The sequence below is a fragment of the Mytilus galloprovincialis genome, chromosome 1, assembly GCF_965363235.1.
Source record: "Mytilus galloprovincialis chromosome 1, xbMytGall1.hap1.1, whole genome shotgun sequence".
Taxonomy (NCBI): Eukaryota; Metazoa; Mollusca; class Bivalvia; order Mytilida; family Mytilidae; genus Mytilus; species Mytilus galloprovincialis.
This window is the reverse complement of record NC_134838.1, coordinates 59,756,446-59,779,270: the sequence shown is the minus strand read 5'-3', so window position 1 is coordinate 59,779,270 and position 22,825 is coordinate 59,756,446. Positions and strand designations below refer to the sequence as shown.

Genomic DNA, 22,825 nt, shown 5'->3' with positions numbered 1-22,825 from the left:
CAGTTTGACGGTCCCTTCGTGTGACATTATAACACGTTTTGGAGGGAATATTTCATTTGGGTTGATCCTCAACAAGTGTCTGTCCATGAGATGATTTCTGGGCATGTGGACTTCAGCATAACCTGGAGATATTGTTTTTTTGTTGTTTCTTAATGATTTGAAAGTTGATTAGCAGAACTCTTAGTTGCTACTGTGACTTTTTATTGGATTGTTGCTGGCTATTCGTATTGTTGTCTGAACCTTTTGATGATGATGATACTGGATAAATTCCAGATGATATGCTTGAATCAGTTTTGTAATCTTCGAAGTACATTTTAACCCGTCATATTTTGTATATATGTGTCTATCCCAAGTCAGGAGCCTGTAGTTCAGTGATTGTTGTTTGTTTATGTGTTAAATATTTGTTTTTCGTTCATTTTTTGTACATAAATCAGGCCGTTAATTTTCTCGTTTGAATTGTTTTACATTGTTATTTCGTGGCCTTTTATAGCTGACTATGCGGTATTGGTTATCTCATTGTTGAAGGCCGTACGGTGACCTTAATTTGTTTATTTCTGTGTCATTTTAGTCTCTTGAGGATAGTTTTCTCATTGGCAATCATACCACATCTTCTTTTTTTTATATGATGATAATACTGAGTAGGTGTTGCTATACACTGAATCAATCAGATCTCAAAGAAAGGTGGAGTTGTTATGAGCGTTATACAACACAAAACTATGAATGGAGCAGATAGTTTTGTAAGGCTTGAATATTTCTAAGAGTGAATGCCAGTGCATGGTACATGGTACTAACTATTGCCACATGCAAGACCATTCTGATCGAACTACAAACTTTGTCGCTTATGGCAAATCAGTATTTTGAAGTTCTTAGGCCTCAACTGCGCATATTAAACGGGATGTTCATAAATTAGTGGACTATAAGTTAAACCTGTTTAAAGGTTAGTAAAAAGGTTAGTAAAAAGGTATTGTAAAATTTAGCAAGGGTTGTATAAACTATATCATGTATATCAATGAAACTCTTTACATGTGCATTCTTTATCATTTATAAATTATATTTGAGAACCCTAGATGTCATCACTTATAGAATGTTATCAAATCCCGGACGCTCGTATATAGCATTGTTACAGCATGTTATCGTTTTGTATTGATCAGTTTACAGAAAACTTAAGTATCTGAACTAATTAGTACTATTTTCATTGAACAAGGTTATCAAATTTACAAACCATCAAGATGATGCAACAAGACTATCATGATTTGGATGCGGGGACACTTGGAAGCGGAAACAGGGTGTATGTCAACTATGACTTAATCTACAGTGACAAAATTCACTATTTGGCAGGCAAGTGTATCATTTGAAACATGAAACCTAGATGTAAGTTATCTTAAAATAAACAGACAATAATTGCATCGATCTTTTTATGTGTAACCTACACATATGAAAGAATCATAAACCTACACAAAAAGAGACTCGGTTCACATACAGCTAATATCATGATGTCTGTTGAATTAGAAAGAAGATAATAAGGTGGAAGACAAAAGTGATGTATTAACTAAAATCAAGCATGCTGTGAAGAAGGAAATTAAAAGAATATGTTACAACGAAAAAGAAGCACACAGGCCATCAAATTCATTTATTTATGCAATTAATTGTAGTATACAACAATGATCCTTCCAAAATGATATCACATAGAAAATAAAAGACGGACAATTAATTATCAGTGACGTTCAAAACTTCTTTTAAAGATGCAGTATGAGTGCTTATTGACTTTTTCATATTTAAAAAATATATATATATCATGTGTATTATCCATATCACAGCCATCGAAGAAGAAGGAAATTGTCCTCATAACCATGGACGAATTAATATTTATAAAATGCATATGGTTTCGTTACCTTATTTGACTTGTTTTGATATTTTTTAAAAGCTAAAGAATCAAGTTATAAAGCTAATCATGTATTGTCCCAGAGGTTTGTATGTTAAATTCTCAAATGCCAGCATTCATAACTTTTTTGTCTTATTTAAGTTCAAATAAGGTAGCTAAACCATATCCAGACGTGTGCTTAAAATTCAATATACCTTTTAGCGCACACTAGTTCCTGAAAGATAGTATAAATAACATACTTTTGATATAAGAAACAGAGCAAACATGTCTTCTTACTTTAATTTATAGGGGCTCTAGCTGTCAAATTGATGTTCACAGTTTTTACTAAAATTCTTATATTTGATTTATAACAATGTAACACATTTATCCAAATTAGAAAAAGTCTAAAATGTTTAATAGATCGGGAATATCATAGGCTCGATAAAATTTAGCTTCGTTGCGTAAGTTTTTAGTCTAGACGTCATCTTATTAAATCTTGAATTCACCTCCGATGGACATATAAGCGATATCAAGATAATTATAGATATAAATAGATATCAGACTCGTGTATTTGAACTTTCGAGGTCTGTTTAATTTCATATTATAGATTAAAAATATATTTTACTCATCGTTTTTACCTGTTTGAGAGTGATTCTTGTGGATCGAATAAGTCAATCAACTGATTTACCGTTGTTTCACTTTCAATGTTCATATTCTTTTCATTTAAATATTTGAACACGCACAAATGATGCTATATCCATCTCTAGCTAAGAGGTTAAATTAAAGTTCACATGAATACGGATTCAATGAGGTCGAATTATTCACTTGCCAGTGAATAATTCATCATCAATGTTTCTTAGCTTATTTTGACAAATTTAAACCATACTGACTGCTATTTTTTTAAGTGAACTTTGATTAAAGTTTCAACAGTCCGAAATTTTTCAGTTGAAAAAAAAACAAAAAACAAAAAAAAAACTGTTTCACTTTATGTTGAAATAACAGTTACACTTAAAAAATGATTTGTTTAAAACGTGTCCTCGTTTCTTCTATGTTCTTTTCGAACCGAATGAGTGGTTCTATAACTTAACGTCCAAACTTGAATCGGTGAGGTATTTCTAAATTTCACTCGTGTAATAAAATCAAAATTTTGAGCAACAATGTGGCAAAAAAAAACCTCCGCATTTTGTTTTATTCAAAAATGTATATCCCCTTGCCAAAGAAATAGGCTAAACAGTTCTCTATGGAATGCTTAAAATTATCTAGAATCACTATATATAAATAAAGTAATTTCAAAAGTGCAAGACAAACACAAGGAATGCAGGTTATGAAATATAATATCAACGGTGAGATATATACTATATATAACTTCCATTATCATGCACATAAATACTACACTTTGAGCTGTAATAGATATATATATATATATAATAATTAATATACAGCAATGGTAATACATTCAAATTTAAAACAAAATGGAGCATTTTTTGTTTTTAGTGGATTGCATCTTATGTCTCTGATAATGTGTAAATTGTCTTTTAGATATATATATCAGCTCACGGACGGACTTTATTTTTTTCAACTCTGAATTATTGAGAACGTTACTGATGTTCAGTTGAAATATTAATTAGTGATGCATGTGCACAAATGTATGAATAAACAATACAATCTGCTATGATCCGAATTGACTTAAATATCATACCGTACACATCAAACATATAATAGATTTATTAATATCTATAATAGATGTCTTTTTGTTGTTGGAATGTACAAGTACACGGACACGTCCACTTGTATTTTTGTCCATCTGATGAGTTAAGCCTTTTTCAACTGATTTTTATAGTTCGATCTTATAGTGTACTGTTATACCACTGTCCAAGTTTAGGGGAGGGTTGGATCCCGCTAACATGTTTAACCCCGCCACATTATGTATGTAGGTGCCTGTCCAAGGTCAGAAACCTGTAATTCAGTGGTTGTCGTTTGTTTATTTGTGACAAATTTGTTTTTCGTTTATTTTTTGTACATCAATAAGGCCGTTAGTTTTCGTGTTTGAATTGTTTTGCATTGTCATTTCGGGGCCTTTTATAGCGGACTATGCGGTATGGGGTTTGCTCATTGTTGAAGGCCATATGGTGACCTATAGTTGTTAATTTCTGTGTCATTTTGGGATCTTCTGGAGAGTTTTGTCATTGGCAATCATACCACATCTTCTTTTTTTTATATTTATTGTAAAGATGTCATACGAAGAAAGAAAAGGACATGGAGGATGTGCTATCCCGTTAGGTTTTCAACAGGTACAAAATTAACTTCCAAACCAAATTTTATATCTATGGTAAATGTTTTAAATAATTTGTGGTAAAGAAATCCATCACTTCTTTGCTGTACCGATAAAACATAGATTACGTCATGAGCATACCGTGCAAGTAGTGATAAACAAACACATTATGAAAAATCGTCCATTTTGTTAGAAATAATAGTGTAGAGTTTCCCGATTCAAACAGCTATATTTAAATCTAAATGTATGTGTATTAAACTTCTAAAATGGAGGACAATAGGAAGCTATAATTCAGACAAAATTACCTGCATAGTTCAAACGCAATATGACAACATGGACAATATCAATACACAAAATGTAAAATAAAAGTGGTGTACTCACTAAATAATCTTCCCGCCTACCCAGACGCCATTATTTTCAAGTCAAGAAATATATAAAGTTGGCAAAATGACGGCTGCGTTAAGCAAAACGTTTGCAGGTTAAATTTGATAATAAAGATATCGAATAATGTATCACTTACTTTTTGCATTATCCAATTGCAATCCATTTTGAATTATATAACATAGACATATTAAACTATTACTTGTTTACATTTTGAAAAAGCAATAGACCATCAATATTTGAAATAAGATAACCCTGATAATACGGTGCACAGGTAAGTTCAAGGTAGTTATATTTAAATAACCTATTTAAAAAAATTTGACGACCGAAAATAAAATAATAGTGTATTATAACAGGTTTATACAATTGAGTACTGCTATTGATAAGAGGTAGAAAATGGACATTGATCTGGAGTGTAGTGAAGAAAAAAATTCGGGGAAAAAATAATAGTTTTACTATTTCAGTGGAGCATTTTAGAGTTTTCTCTATATTTTTATCTTTCTTAAACTCACAAATCCGAAGATAATAATCACAGACGACGCCATTTTGTCAACATTATTAAACAACAGAAACCACAAGAATTGTGAATTTTAACAAAAGACCTACGATGGTAAGTTGATTTTAATTTCTTAATTGCGTACTCTTATATTCGAATTCTTTTCTTTCTCGATCCTGTGTCATATCAAACAGGTTAAAGTTTGAATAAGTTGCTTTTTAAAAAAAGTTAATTTGTGAACCTTAGAACTTTTTAATGCTCATTATTAATTTAACTGAATTAAAAGTTATATCTCAGTGTTTTGATGTGTATGCCGGAGATCACATATAGCGCAAACTGACGTATTTGTGGCCATTGAAGATAAAAACAACTGTAAAAACAACAGAAATTTACATCAATTGGATGATATTTTCTCTTTATTGTAAAACATGACAATTTGGGAATGTTGAGAGTGGTATAAAATATAAGGGGAAAAATAGATTCCCAGACGTATGCACCTTCTTTCAAAAATTAATAAAATTAATCTAAAAATAATTAAAGAAGTATTGTCAACTAGGAGACATGAATGTTCCTAACCGACCATTCATCAATAAGTGTAACTCTCTCACGAGACGCATTGAGAGATTTCTTGATCTAATTATAAACCCATTATTGAGGAGGCTGAACTTTTACATATAAAAAAATATTTCATTAATAAAATTTAAACACACGAGGTCCAAAAAGAATATAAATTGTGTGATAGGCAACAAACATAAGTTAACCAAAAACGGTTTAATGCATTGAGATTTATTTCGTATTTTGATTGAAAGAACCGCATTTCATAATTTTTTTTTTAATCTTAAAGCACTTAAAGTATTTAATAAGAATTTCATAAATTCAGGAATTTGTTTTAAAAGAACGTTGGTCTTAGTATGTATGTATTTTCAATGTAAATTCTTATATTGATATACTACTGAAACAAATACCTGAACGTAAGATCAAATAAGCTCTATTTCTAACTTTACCATGTTGACAGAATCAATTGATTACGTATATTTTTAAGACCTCATGGGGGATTAAAATGCAGTTATAAAATTCATGTCCTTAATTAAAACAATATATGATATATTTTTATTATTAAAAGTATGAGTATTTTTCTGGAAATATTAACGAACAGTCATTAGTTTATTTGTTTTATTTACAGTTTTTGAAACGGACGTTTTTTTTGTTTAAATCACAAGTGTGCATAAAATTGTTGTAACAAATCAGCAAATTTCAAAGCCCACTATAACTCATTATGCCGAAACTTCAACACCATTAATATATATCTTTGAATATCTAAGCACAGATGTTCGATACCATAGGCCGTTAAATCTTTACCATTTAACTTTCACTCGTTTTATATCAAACAGTGAGACTATCAACTTTGCTCAAGAAAACACTTGTGATGCATAAATGTAGCTTTTAAATAGAAACACGCATGTTTGAAAGTGATCTATTATAGATACATTTAGTTTGTCATCATATATCAGGTATTGGAATAAGTGATTTGTTAAAGTTCTTTTATTGCCACGTTTTAAACATCTCTAGATATGGTGCTTTTAAAAGCGGGAGGCTTATACAGATAAGAGGAATAATTGTTACGAATGAAGAATAATTTAGCTTTCGAATATTCCTCCAAAGACTATATTTCTAACTTATTTATATGCGTGAACCTTCAGTGGTTCAGGTAAAAAGAGGATTAACACGCATTGTTGGGGATTTGTTCAATAATATTGTTTTATGATAACTATTGTCATATATAAAGATAAAAATGTAATATATTTTGTTATTGCTATGGTAACGGGTTTGGTATTTTTTGGGGTTTTTTTTTTGCGGGGAAATAACACGTTCTTAACCTTAAGAATTAGGTATTTTCATGAGCATTTATTAAAAAAAAAATTCAAACATCATTTTGGTTTACCTGCAATTTATTACATTATTTAATTATTATATTCCAAAAAGAAAAAAACTGCGGACAGGTTTTTTCTCCAATCTAATGTTTGAAGATTTACCAATCCCATAAAATACTGAAATAATGTGTTTTTGAGATGACCATAAAACAAATTGTAGAATGGTTAGACCAAAAGTATTTTTGGTTTATATTTATCTACATTGTAGAGTTGAAATATTGACATAAAAATTGGGAAACCTTACAAAATAGGTTATAATTGTAAATATTGAAAAACTGACACCTCATACAACATGTACGCTGAAATAAGATTTTTTTACGACAGAATTGTTTTTAGAAGAGTGTCACATGCTTGTAAACCCATCAAACTAATTTCTGAATGGAAAATGCCTTTTTGTGCATATAAATGATAAAAAAAAAATTTTAAAATTGAAATACGTTTGCCATGGTGACAAAAAAGGAGAAAATCACCTTATTTGTTTTAACTTTGAAATATTATTGAACATTTGAACATATTAATGTTATTGCTGATATCTCAAACCCAGGAAAAAAAAGTTTGCCCTAATAACAGAATATCAGATAAAATGCACCATAAATGCAGAGTATAAAGAATAAAATAAAAATAAGACACCGTCATCGCCAGCTGTTTTACTATGAATATTATAATCTGTAAAAACCAAACTGTATATGTCAATTGCCTCATGTTACCTGCAAAGCGACTACATTGTTTTATTTATTTGTCACCAACTAATGTAAAATGTATTGGGCCAACAGTTCCTGGGTAAACCTTATTTTCCATTGAATATTAAAGTTTACTTTTATTGAAACTTTATTTTGTTTGCAAAGAAAGGTGTAAATAGACTATGAGATATCTAGTAATTCGAAACATATCTCATTGCCATTTATCTACACCCTCCTCCCCCTCCTAAAAAGAGAAAAAATGTTAAAAAAAAAAACCATACTTTCATAATTGTGATAAACTTATGTATGTAATAACAGTTTTATATCAGCACCAATTTTTGAATGAAACAAAAAACGTTATGGCCTGTTATCATTGGAACTGAGGGCTTTGGTGAAGTAAAACTCCACATTCTGGTTTAACTGTTTGAGGTTTATTTACTCGAGCAGCCATATTAACGGTTTTTTACACGTAATAACTTGCTTATATAACAAACGTTTTGATTGGTTGATCTATTGACCCAAAAGTTATAAATAGAGGGTTGACAAAACGAACTTCAGCTGTCTTCTTATCGTCTGCAAAAGCAGTCATCAATAATCAACCTGTTATATTGTAAAAACCAAGTCTGGTACGCAGGTTACAATTGTTTTAAGAAAAACAAAACCTTCTAACACATGACTATAGTTTTTTTTTTGCACAAGTCAACCTTCGACTTCCGGGAAAATCCCTTCAACCGTCGTTCCATTTAGTCAACCTTCTATCGTTACTATACTATGAGAGAGGTTTTCTAGAAATCTACTTTCATTTTATAATAAAGTAATAAGATATATGAATATTTTATCTAATCAACCGTAATAAGTAATTTATACTATCGGTAACGGAAGGTTGAAAAAGCTCAACCCTCTATCAAACCAACCTACGGGAAGCAATGTTAGCTACTGTACAACCTTTGACATATTCTGAAAATGTTTGACCATCTGCTATGTTCAAGTTCCACCGATCACCATTTGTGTGCTTTTTTGTAAAATTGTTTGTTTTAAGATTGTAACACAGTGATGATTGATGTACCCATATTTTGACTATTTTATTTATTATTATGTCTGTTTTGTTTACGCATCGTTGTAAATATAACGGAATTTAATGAGACTGTTGTAAAAGTGAGAGGTTAAGCGCTATAAAACCAGGTTCAATCCACCATTTTCTACATTTTAAAATGCCTGTACCAAGTCAGGAATATGACAGTTGTTGTCCATTCGTTTTATATGTTTTGTCATTTGATTTTGCCATGTGATTAGGGACCTTCCGATTGAATTTTTCTCGGAGTTCAGTATTTTTGTGATTTTACTTTTTTTTATGGTCATAACACCCGTGATTTTTACCATTTATAAGGATCGTAAACCATTGATCGGTGGTCAATCTAATTGGTTTACCCGGAAAGATAAACCGATTTTATCTATTAATTAAATAATGGTTAATGACATCCTGCATCAAAATTTTACCTGGATAGGTAATTATTCTTGTCACTTTGTAAGAACCTACATAAGAATAAGTTTTGTTTAAAGATTGAACTAGAATCTATGAATACCTCTTCATTTAAAAAGGTTAGAATTCATCTGCATCAATATTTTTTTTGGAGTATTTTTGTACATGTGATATTAATCTTATCATTCTGTATTAATACTTTAATCTGTTTCATTATGAGTATGCCATAGGCAGTTATATTTTATAACAGAAAAGAGCTACAATTCAGTTAATGAAATCTTTTTTCCTTCTGTGGTTTACAAAAGACGTACTGCTATATTTATTTTTTTTTCATTTCAATGTTAAACAAAATTTGTTCTAAAAATCAAGTAGTGATTATAAATGTGCATTAATACTATCTGTCAATAGGGCTTATTTAAAGTTTCCATTTTAAACGCGCGTCTGGCGTAAATACAAAATGTTATCCTGGTATCTATGATGAGTTTATATACTGGCTTCATGTCAAGAAATATGTATAGAAAATCAAACAGAAAGATACAAAATAAATCAGATAAAAAGTCAAAAATAAGTTATTGCATAGCATATTAAAATGAAACAAAGAATCCTTCAAATAATATATTTTTCAAGAAAAAAATAATTGTACATTGTAGTCAAATATGTTATCAAGGTTACCGATTAATGTTCATACAAAATAAAAATATTTATTTGATGATCCAGATTTATATATAAAGCATTTAAATTTTAATTAAAAAAATTCAATATTGGCAAAATTTAAGGAATTTTTTATTCGACTAGCAACTAGTATGTCATTTTTATTTTGCTTAGTTGCTTTTGTTTCTTATTCTGACATCGGGATCGGACTTCTATTAAACTGAGTTTTACTGTGCGTATTGATGTGTGTTTGTTTATTCAACATTGGCTACAGGTACAGGAGGAGGGAAAAGACCTGATAAAATATGTTTAATCTGCCGTATGTTTGCGCCTGTCCCAAGTCAGGAGCCTATGCTCTATGCGAGTCTTGTATATTTTTTCAAATTTTAGTTCATTTATATTTTTGGACGTTTAGTTTGACGTCTATTTTCTCTGAAGTGGGATACATTTTTGTTTAGGAGCCAGCTGAAGGTCGTCTCCGGTTGCTAGATTTTTACGCTGTGTTGGAGACCTATTATTGGCCTTCGGCTGTTTTCTGCTATTTCGTCGGATTGTTCTCTTTTTGACAACCTTGCCATTTTCATTCGCAATTTTATAATAATGAATAGTGAAAAAATGACCTACAAATGAAAGAAAACAGAAATAAAGGAACCCCCGACCAGACCCTTATATATACACAAGAGTTTACATAAATTTGAAATAAAAGTTACAGAAGAAACTTAGTGTATATACCTGAAAATTAAAAGAGCCTTATTTTCAATATACATTTAAATTGTAAGTAATGTTTATAAAGATATTTGTTTAAGGATGTACTTAGGTGAACATCAATAAATCCAGAATTTAAAATTGATACTATAAGCCGGTAGAGCATTCGTTTAGGATAAAAAAAAAAATAAGCTAAACATATTGATAGGTCATGGAACTCCTTTTCGAGATATTTGAGATCAAAATATGGCGGGAAAAGGCTGACTCGGACTTTTACCTTATATTTGCATTGGTATTATTTGGGTCTAGCTCCAAACAAAAAGAAAGAAAATCAAGAATCTTCTAAAATTTTGGTAAATGACCTTTCAAGAGCTATTAAGTATTATATAAAAAAAAAAATGGGTGTTATGGGGTAAAATATTTTACCTTGTATTGTATGGAAAAACACCAAGGAGTCCGAACATATTACACGGATTCCAAAATTTTACCTAAGTACATCCTTAAGTACTGCCTTCGATTTTTCTGTAACGTCAAGTATTTTTGTTTTCAAAAAATTAAATGCATGTATGAAGTTAATTAGTTGAAAATAAATTTAACCCCATCCGTTACAAAAAGAGGAAATAGTCCGAACTCTCTGGGATGTCTTCATACATAGTTTGACTGTCCCTCTGGTATCTTTTGTCCCTCTTTCAAGGTATATACAGACATGCAACTGGAATAGTGATTGTTTATATGATAAATATATCAATGAGCTGCAATTTCGCCAAGGTGATAAGTCAAAAATATTTATCTCTCAATTAGAAATCTGTACATGTATATGCGTATATATGTTGGTTTATCCTTATTTATCAAAAGAGATGTCAATAATTACATATGTGTAAAAATAGTCGTTATTTTCACAAGCCTTTAATGAATGAATGAATGGAGTTGTTTTAAAATCTGCATCATAACTCACAATCCCATTTCGCGACCCCCTTCCAGTGGCCGTGATTCGTGTAACCATTTCATACTCAGTACATTTGGTTTTTTTTATATTTTTTCTGGAATCTCCTGTTTCTCCGTTACAAAACGACCTCATTTGTTCCTTGTTTTCTGTTGTTGTTTCAAAAAGGATGGATGCGACTACTTGCAATGTTATTGATAAAATTACAATCGTTTTTCACTGGTACAATTAAATTGAACTAATGATTACAAAATTTCTCAAAGTAACTTATTAAATCAATGTTTACTTCGGCAAGTAATCATAATTACATCTGATTATATTAAATTTCAAAATAACCTATTGAATGATACTAAGGAATAAAGGTTATAACTGTAACAATTTTTGAGAAAGGATTTAATTTAATATTTAATTAGATATAAATTTCAAACTTTACATATTTGATCCCTTTTTCAATGAAAATCAACTAAGTCAATGTACTGTGGGGGTTGGGGGTATAATTCAAAATATTGAAACATTTTCTTAAAAATGTCAGACGAACCTGAGTTATTTTTCTTGTTCCCATTTATGAAATTTATGATTTTATTTAAAAGGGTCACATTGATGTATCCCATGTTGGACTGCATATCACATACAATGAAATGAGAACGCATTATGACAATATAAACCGTGCAGTAATAAAACATATCTGAAATTTAGTGACCACTATGTTCTAAAGAAAAAAACCGTTCTGAGCTTTTGATTATTGTTCTTTATCGTTCAAAAATTTCAAATGCCAGGAATAGGACAGTTGTTATTAATTCCTTTGATATATTTGAGCTTTTGGTATTGCTGTTTGATGAGGTACTTTCCGTTTTGAATTTTGTGAAGAGTTCGGTATTTTTGTTATTTTACTTTCTGCTATACTTAGATTTATTTTAAAATTTTGTACAAGTCACAACAACTTTTTAAGCAGTACTTTGTACATGTTATTACACGTACGAGTTACTTTTGTACATATTATAACTTGCATTTTGCATTAATAACATGCACAAAATTGCAATTTGTACACGACATATACATACATTTGTATATAGCTAAAATGCTGATATTCATTTACTACACATATGGTCAGTCTAAATCGTATTTTAGCCAATGACTTTTAAAATGAGAGAAACTCTATTTCTATAACAGTAAGCTTTACTTGAGACAGAAGTAAATTTCGTCCACACAAAACAGGTTTTAAAAGTATCAAGTATTATTCAGCACTTCGGTGTTGACATGAATATCTATTATATGGTCATTTTGAGAAATTTCCTGTTACAAAACATTGAATTTTTCGAAAAGTTAAGGATTTTTTTTATCCCAGGAATACATTACCTAAGCCGTATTTGGCACATTTTTTTTTAGGAATCTTGGGTCCTCAATGCTGTTCATCTTTGTACTTGTTTGGGTATTAAATAATTATCCTGATAACTTTGATAACTATTTACACCAGTGGGTCGATGCCACTGCTGATGGTTTTGTCCCCGATGGTATCCCCAGCCCAGTAGTCAGCACTTCGGTGTTGACATAAATATCAATTATATGGTCATTTTTATGAATTTCCGGTTATAAAACTTTGAATTTTTCGAAAAACTAAGGATGTTCTTATCCCAGGAATAGATTACCTTAACCGTATTTGGCACAACTTTTTGGAATTTTTGGGTCATGAATGCTCTTCAACTTTGTACTTGTTTGACTTTATAACTATTTTTATCTGAGGGTCACTGATGAGTCTTATGTAGACGAAACGCGCGTCTGGCGTATTGAATAATAATCCTGGTACCTTTGATAACTAATTAAAACAAAATCATCAAAAATAAAATTGTTTTGGTATCAAACTGCATGTGTATCCATCGTTCATAATATCTTGACATGCTTAAAGGAGCATTAACAATTATATGAAAAAAATATAATGTTTGTTGTTTAATCTTAAAAAAATTTAAAATAATGAAATAAAAATTCGCTTGAGGCAGCCAGTTTGTTTCAATTTTTGTCAAAATTAGCATGCATCGCTAATGAATGATCCACTTGCAAGTCCGTATTAATGTGACCTTCAAACTAACCTCTTAGCTAGTGTTGGGTAAAGGATGAAGTAGGCGTGTTCAGTTATTAAAAGAAAATGAATGTCAACATCGAGAGTGAAACAAGGATAAACCATTTAATTGACTGATTCGATGCACAAAACTCATTCTTATATAGGTATCAACAATGATTTACAAATAAATGTAGCATATAATATGAAATTAAACAGACCTAGAATAGTTCAATTTTACAAATTCGTTGCTAACTATTCGTATCTATATTTATGTTTATTTTGGGTTATTTGACCATCAGCAGTTTTCAGAGAAAACCTCGATTATAAATTAGATCGCGTTTATACTAAAACACACGCGAAATGCTGACACATTTTATCAAGCCAATACTTGTCAATTGGTTTTTTTTTATACTTTTATAACTAATTCATACGTTTCAGTATGTTTAAAACCAATTTGAATCAAATAGGTGAACATGGATTTGACAGCTAGTGACCATTTAACGTTATATATTTGTTAAATATGATATGATAAAAATATTCCAGACATGGTATATTGACAATGAATAAATAAATTAAGAAATTAATTAAAAAGTTATATTTACTTTACTTTAGTGTCACATATTGATTTACAAATATTTACATATCACAGTATTCAATAAAACAATCAATACCCAGTCATAAATTTGACTTATGGGACACTTAACACATGCTATGTACATATCAATATAGCTTCACAGTAAAATTCATAAAATTATCATCAAAAAAGAAAAAAACATGTTTATGCAATTAAAAGCATATAAAAAAATTATGTTTTGAGCAAAAAAATAAAATCTTAAAAGAATGTTGTTTAAAAAAGTATAAAAATAAATAAGTAGAGGCTCTCAAGAGCCTGTATCGCTCACCTGACTTTTCTTGGGTTTTTAAAATTATATAAAACAGATGAAATTTGGCTACAAAGTAACAACACTTGGCCAGCACCTCAAAAGGAAAGAAACAAACATGTTTGAAATAATTCAATACAGTGGTTCCCTAAAAGAAGAAATGTGTATGTAATTTCCATAGGTTCCTATGTAGAACTAAGTCCCCCGTTGGCGGCCATCTAGGATGATGAATCGGCTGCAAAGTAACAACACTTGGTCAGCACCTCATAAGGAACATTCATGCTATGATTGGTTTCATTCCATTCAGTGGTTCTCTAAAAGAAGTCATTTGTATGCATTTCCTGTAGGGTCCTATGTTAAACTAAGTCCCCCGCTGGCAGCCATCTTGGATGATTGATCGGCTACAAAGTAAAAAAAACTTGGTCAGCACCTCATAAGGAACATTCATGCTATGTTTAGTTTTATTCCATTCAGTGGTTCTCTAAAAGAAGTCATTTGAATGACATTCCCAAAGGGTCCTTTGTAAAACTTAGTCCCCCCTTAGCGGCCATCTTGGATGATGGATCCGCTACAAAGTAACAACACTTGGTCAGCACCTCATAAGGAACATTCATGCTATGATTGGTTTCATTCCATTCAATGGTCCTCTAAAAGAAGTCATTTGTATGCATTTCAAATAGGTTCCTATGCTAAACTAAGTCCCCCGCTGGCGGCAATCTTAGATAATGGATTGGCTTCAAAGAAACAAAACTTGTTAAGCACCTCATAAGGAACATTTATGCTATGTTTTGTAAAAATTCCATTCAGTGGTCCTCTAAAAGAAGTCATTGGTATGCATTTTCCATAGGGTCCTATGTTAAACTAAGTCCCCCGTTGTTGGCCATCTTGAATGATGGATCAGCTGCAAAGTAACAACACTTGGTCTGTACCTTAAAAGGAACATTCATGCTATGTTTGGTTTCATTCCATTAAGTGGTTCTCTAAAAGAAGTCATTTGTATGCATTTCCCATAGGGTCCTATGTAGAACTAAGTCCCCCGTTGGCGGCCATCTTGGGTAATGGATCGGCTAAAAAGTAACAACACCTGGTCAGTACCTCAAAAGGAACATTCATGCTATGTTCGGTTTAATTCCAAACAGTTGTTCTCTAAAAGAAGTCATTTGTATGCATTTTTCATAGGGTCCTATGTTAAACTAAGTCATCCGTTGGCGGCCATCTTGGATGATTGATCGCCTCCGAATTAACAACACTTAGTCAGCACCTCATAAGGAACATTCATACTATGTTTGGTTTCATTCCATTCAGTGGTTCTCTAAAAGAAGTCATTTGCATGCATTTCCCGTAGCGTCCTATGTTAAACTAAGTCCCCCGCTAACGGCCATCTTGGATGATGGATCGGCTACAAAGTAACAACACTTGGTCAACACCTCATAGGGAATATTTCTGCCATGTTTGGTTGCATTCCATTCAGTGGTTCTCTGGAAGAAGTTCAAAATGTAAAAAAATTAACGACGACAACGGACGACAGACGACGGACGCCAAGTGATGAGAAAAGCTCACATGTCCCTTCGGGCCAGGTGAGCTAAAAAGAATAAAATATGTATTAAGTTTTATATAATTTTATCATAAAATTAACAATTCATATTTGATTATCTTGTCCCTAGTAATCACAGTGACTATGAAATCATAAAATGGACTCTTACTAGTATGTTATTATTTATAAATAAGAAAATATTTTTCGTCTCATAAACGGAAAGCCACTTTTTTTCAAGAAATTCTGTAGTTTTATTTCTAAAACACATTTTAAGAACATAAACCTCTTTTTTATATTCATATTTATGTGAAATACTGATTGAGAACGTTTTTTATTTTATTCGTATTAAAATTATTTATCAAAATACATTATGAAAAGGAAAGGTAAACATATCACTAGTATCTCAATTGTTTGTAAAACAATTGAAAGGTCTTTCCTGTAAAAGTGATGTTTTCGTAATGTACTTTGTACGACCTTTCGTTTGATATACGACAAGCATACCTTCTGAAACTTTTCGCTTTTAACACTTAATGACCTCACCCGCCTACATTTTTGAGATCGGAAGTATGATATATGCAACACAGGGTAGATGAGCTTTCATTTGATATGCGACAACGCCATGTTCTAGAAAGTTTTATTTTTGCACTTAATAACCCCATCCAACTAATTTTTGGAGGTCGGGAATTTGATGTTTCAAACGTACACATCACAACCTTTCATTTGATATACAACAACCCTATCGTAAAATAAAATTGAATTTGTGCACTAAATGACCCCACCCTTCCACCTGGGATGAAAAAGAGGTTTAATTTTTTTATTTTTAAGTAGAGTTTATTGAGACCTTCAATTTGATATATCAGATGACCCCAATGCAAAACATGAAAATTTAAAAATGATTTTTTGGTGTTTTTTCCCATGGATTTTTTTTGGTATTTGGTCAAACATATAACTATGTTAACCTTTTCAATTTCTTAATCATTTTAAGTGGTAAGCTGTTGTTGATTCAGAAATACATGCCGCCGCTCGCAAAATTTCAAACTGCATTATCTCTAAAACGACAATAGATATCTCAAATCTGTTAAATGGTAAATGATTTACAGATAAAGGACAACATTAAAGAAAAAGAACTGGGACAATTTCAAAGTTCACCAAGGTCACAATTAACCATCAAATATATGATGCAATACCAAACTTGAGAACCGGAAGTCGTAGAGACATAGGACTATCACCATTCAAGGACCACTTGACCTTTCAAATATCACAAGGTCAAGGTCAGTATAATGTGAAGGTCAAGGTAAAATTTCATCATGACCTGACATTGACCTCAAATTGAAGGTCTTGAATTACTGATCATCTTTGCAGTTTATAGTAGGTTGATATCTGTTACCTTTAAAAAGATATACACACAATACTATACTTTTAAGAATCATCCCGTCGTAACTTTTGAACAGACAGTCGGACACTTTTGAGCTCAATGTATAAAATGTAGAGCTCATCGAGATGAACATTTTATACGCTGTAAGTAATTTTTTTTTGCACTTGGTGACCTTTGACCTTGGGTGCAAATTAAAGGTCACATGAATTTAAGATTAATGGTGTAGGTCTCAAGTCTTTACGACTTCCGGTTCTCGAGATACAATTTTTCAAAAATTGTGTATATTTTTTCAAGGGAAATAACTCCTTATAAGGGTTAACAACAAAATGATTGTATATGTTTATTAACATTGCCGTCTGGTCTTGTACATGTTGCCGTTTTCAAATCGATTCTATCTTGAATACTTTTTGCGAAAAATGTAAAAGAACGAAATTGCTTCAAGGGAACATAACTCTCATAGGGAATGATGAAATCCTTAGCAGCCTCATATGGTAACACATCATGATGAGATCTAACTATTGTCCAAATAAGGTCATGATATCTTTAAAAACAACGAAGGGGGGCCATGTCGAAAAAAAAACAATAAAATGGAGATTACTTCTAAAGGGGATGATGAAATCCTACACAGCTTCATCTGGTAATACTTCATGATGAGGTCTATCGATGGTCCATATTTGGTCTTGATAACTCCAATCGAAACGAGGGGAGGCCATGTCAAACAAATGCTGGATAAAAAAAAAAAAAAAAAAACAGGAGAAAAACAATAAGGTCTTTCCTCGCGGAGAGGAAAGACCTTAATTACCAAAATGACATATTTTCGGAATAGAATTAACAAAAATATAATTATAGAAGTTTTCCTGAATTAAACTGTTTATTAATCAAGACTAAGTTGATCGTTTGATCAGTTAACATTCAACGCCAATCTAAGAATGTTCAGTTTTCTGATGAAGTAATTTAAAAAAAATATTAGTGTTGTCAAAACGTACAGTTTTCCTAACCGGTTAGTCGGATAATCGTTCAACCGATTAACCGCTAGTTTATATTGATGTTTAAAGGCCTTATCTATAGTAACCTACAAATGTACGTGTTTTATAAAACGATGAATTGAAGTTTGTCCTTTGGGATTACAAGGCTTGTCTGTGGGGATTCTTGGCGGTGTTTGACTTTAAAGAATCCAATTCGTCGTATCTACTAAATGGCGTTTGTAATAACTTCAGATTGAATAATTAAAAAAAACTTTCTTTGATCTCGTCGAATTGAGAATGTATGAAACAGATGATTCGTTTATTTTCTGTTGATGTCTCAGAAAATAATGTGGAATATTTTCCATTTGAAAACACTTAGCACGATACTCGTACCACCATTGTTTTAGTTGGCATATTTTTAAGGTGTGACAAAGTCTTGCACAACGAAGGTTGCGCATTCGGATGAAGATCTTCGCATTATTAGATCAAAAGTAAAATAATGAAGTAAACCGTTACAATTAATCTGATTACTAATTGAAAGTTTAAGTTTTAAACAAACATGTGAACTAACTGTTTGTACTTACGATCTTGCTCCGTGCTAATTAAGTTGTCTAATTTTTAATAAATTTTTATGTTTTTTGGATGAACAATAGCAATCAATGTAATGGACAATTGATCTTTCAACTTAATAACCACGGCTATATTTTTATATAGAACAAAATTATTTAATGATTTAAATTCACATTTATATCAAATTTATTACTTTTTAAAAAAACGTCCGGTTAACCGGTTAGTGATTTCGGTATTCGAAATTCGGTCCATCCGACGATTAACCGGTTTAGGTTAACCGTTGACAACACTAAAAAAATATATAAGACCTAACAATTGTTTAATTTCATTTTATTGAAGCGTATAGCTCAAACAGTTTGAAAGAACATTAAAGAAAAAAGTCCTAGGAATATGAAATTAATGTATTCAGCTGACAAAAAAAAAAACCCACGATTTTAGCTTGTTTGACTCACAAGGAAAATTGAGCAGAATTATTTGTTAGATGACCATGGCAACGGCCATTACTTTTCTAAAAGGCAGATAGATTATATTTTGTATATATATAAAGATGTATTTTGTTTTTAGATATTTAAAGTTATGGCTATGCTTGGCCACATGTTAGTGGTTACACAGAACTGGTATTAAATAACACATTTTTTATTCGTCATGAATCTGTTTGTTATGTGTACGGATATGAAGTAGTGTAATTTTTTTTTATTACGGGCTTATTCAAACTATGTCTTCAGAATAATTCAAATAATATGATAACCAAATAGTGTAATGATTGAAGCTAACACTAAAAAAAATATTGAGTTCATTGTATTGGTTTAATAAAAAAATCGCTTTCTACATGGTAGTGGTTACTCACAGACAATGGCATACCTATTTAGCTACTGAGTCTATTTATTGAAATTATGTTTTCACATAAGCTCACCTGTTTGAAATATAATTACGACTTGATTACTGTCAACCAGGAAAGGTTTAATATGCAAAACGCGTTTAACTTAAGTTTTATTCATCATGTTATAAATACTCTTAAATCATAGTTATTAGTTTTAAAAATATAGTATTTCAAAGTTTCGTGGGATTTTTAAGAACATGTATATATATATTGTACAATGTGTCTCATAAGCCAAATGATATGGCTGGGTATTGATTGTTCTATGCATGCTTTAATATTGTTTTATAATATGTATGTCAATCAATATGTGACACAATAATAAAATAGATTATTTTATTTTTTATTTCATTTTTATTTAGGTATATTTCTATTATATTGAAATCAAATTGACACCCATAATTCAACATACGATCTTCAACGACGGTCTTAACAATACCTCAGGCTATATATCATTTGAATCTAGTATATGAAGATGTACAAAGAGCTGTTTTTTTTTCAAAATTTAAAAGGCAGTAAATTAGATCAAATAATTTCCGTTCTACTGATTTAAAAGGAATAAGATAATAAAGTATGCACACATCTGTGATTAAACATATCACAATCACGTCATAAAATATGATATGATTGACTTAAAAGGATCATTTTACACAAAGGTTTTTGCCAAGTTTGTTATAAGTTAAATCTTAATCAGAAAAAATAAAAGCACATAGAAATTGATATCTTAAAAATAGTATAGCGAAATATTGTTCTGTAAATTTGTAGTTTCGAATGAATATATATGATGAACATTAGTTAAAACGACAGTAGTTTACCGATCTTCAAATTGAGTAAATCGATCCTGAAAAAAAAAATCAGGTAAAAGATAAAGCACAAATGAATTCGCAAAAGGCGTTAATGTTTAAAGTGGTAGCATGCTACTTGATATTTAGACTAATACTATTGTCTTGAAAACTGTATGTTGAACACCAGAAGGATGGAACTTGATAGACTTACTATTTACTTTTTTATTTAAATGGGTCAAAACCTCAACAAAAGCCATTATAAGGTCTCCATGAAAGAACTAAATGAAAACAATAAATATCTGCCATCGAAATAGTTCTTCTATACATTAACGTCCAAACTTGACAAGGTGATGTAACTGAAATTGTACACTAGTTTATTGAAGTTCTGGAAATATAAACTGGGCATTTCGTTTTATTCAACTTAATTATTTCCACTAAGCACTAAAAGAAATGTGCAAAGTTGTTGTTTATAAAATATTAATAAAAATTGTATATAATTTGTTTATATACATAAACGATTTCCTACCATGACGAACACTTTTGATATTCAAAAAGTATCATAATTATATAAATTCAATATGAAGAGTCAATGGAAGTTCTTAAATATCATGTGTAACCGAAGTTACAGACTACATATCGCTGGAATATTGAAACATGCCACCAAACCTGCACAGTGTAATTTTCGAAGTTGGAAATAAGGTATGAAGCAAACTTTAATTATATATACACTACTCAGACTTTGCGAAACGCCATCAGTGTCTGAGTTGAAAGTTGATGAGCCAAGGTTATGTCAAAGAACGTCTCGTTCTTTTTCTTTGAAAAAAGTAGTTCTTTGGATGATACCAAGACCGTATCAACTTCACGCATAGAATATGATGATTTTTAATAATAAATTACTGAAGTTGTATATTATCTTAATTACGTGTTCTAGTGGTTTGTTAATCTTAATTACGTGTCCTTGTAATTTTTTAACCTTTACTGTTTAGTATAATTTTTGGTAATTTACTTTGTCTGAGTAGAAAGTTGATGAGCAAAGGTTATGTCAAAGAACGTCTCGTTCTTTTTCTTTGAAAAAAGTTCATTGGAAAATACCAAGACCAAGACCGTATTAACTTCACGCACAGTATATGATGATTTTTAATAATAACTTACTGAAGTTGTGTATTACGTGTTCTAGTGATTTGTTACTCTTGATTACGTGTCCTTGTAAATTTTTAACCTTTACTGTTTGGTATATTGTTCGGTAATTTACTTTGGCGTCGGCCGGTTCTTATATATCTCACCATTTTGTTATTATGCTATGGTCAATTTTGTATTCTTGTCTTTCCATTTAGCTTATATACTTTGTCTATAAGTCATTTTGATTTTCTTTGTTGAAATAATTATTTGCTTTTATTAAGATTATATTACAATATTTACAATAATGCAAATTATAATGTCAAGTAATATATAAGGCGGGAATAAGAACGACGTCCGTATTAAGCAAATCATTTGCATAGTGAATTCTAAACGTGTTTGTTGTATCAATTTTTTAACATTTACAATTCATTTTCAAGTCTACGATATAAACATGAAAATAACAAGCTTTGTTTGCATTATGAAAAACTATTTGAAACATGATAATAGTTATCAAAGGTACATGTAACGTAAGAGGAGATTTAAATATCTTATTGGAGACGATCCAATATTATACATAAATGGGAACAGATTCGGGATATACAATTGAATACTGTCTTCATTAAGAGGCGATACAAATAATTTAATCGGGATTGGAGTAAAGAAAAATAAATAGAGAAGCAAGAATAACATTAATAAAATTCCAAGATTATAAATGATATATAATGTATCCTTATTGTACCTCAAGATATGCATGATAGGTTTTAATCGTATACGTAGAACCGCCATTTTATTATCTACCCTTATTAAACCACGGAAACCACAGACTATAACTGCGAATTCTTGAAGAATAATAATGGTAAGTTGATTGTAATTTCTACATTGGGTCGTTTGTATTCAGCTTGTGTCTCATTTATCATGTTTATATGATGATGAACTAGTGCAGTTTTTATAACAGACTATTTTAAAAGTTAAAAGGTTATTCTAAACAATCTGATAATCAAATGGTGTTGTTACTGAAGCTTGCAGTATACAAAAGATAAAGCTGATGTTTTAGTTTTTTAATAATGTCGCTTTCTGGACGTGTAATTGAAGACAAGGTCATATATATTGTCTATCTATAGCTACTCTGTCTATTCATTCAAATCATCTTTTGAAATTAGCCCAAATGTTCCAAATGTCACTCTAACGTTATTATTTTCATTTAGGAAAGTTAGATTTTCATGATCCGTTTTGTATGTCCATACAATTTTCAATATACCCATT

At 30.7% G+C, this 22,825-nt stretch overlaps 1 long non-coding RNA gene across 2 annotated transcripts in view; it reads left to right on the top strand.

The window, feature by feature from the left end:
• The first annotated feature begins 4,875 nt into the window (after positions 1 to 4,875).
• Positions 4,876 to 22,825, top strand: part of LOC143083255 (uncharacterized) — a 39,423-nt gene continuing 21,473 nt past the window's right edge. Inside the window, exon 1 of one of the 2 annotated variants that reach the window (XR_012980612.1) lies at positions 4,876 to 5,124. This is a non-coding gene — a long non-coding RNA (uncharacterized LOC143083255). Of the gene's footprint in view, positions 5,125 to 22,346; positions 22,419 to 22,825 lie in introns of those variants that run through there. The other variant, XR_012980635.1, reaches the window with a different exon arrangement.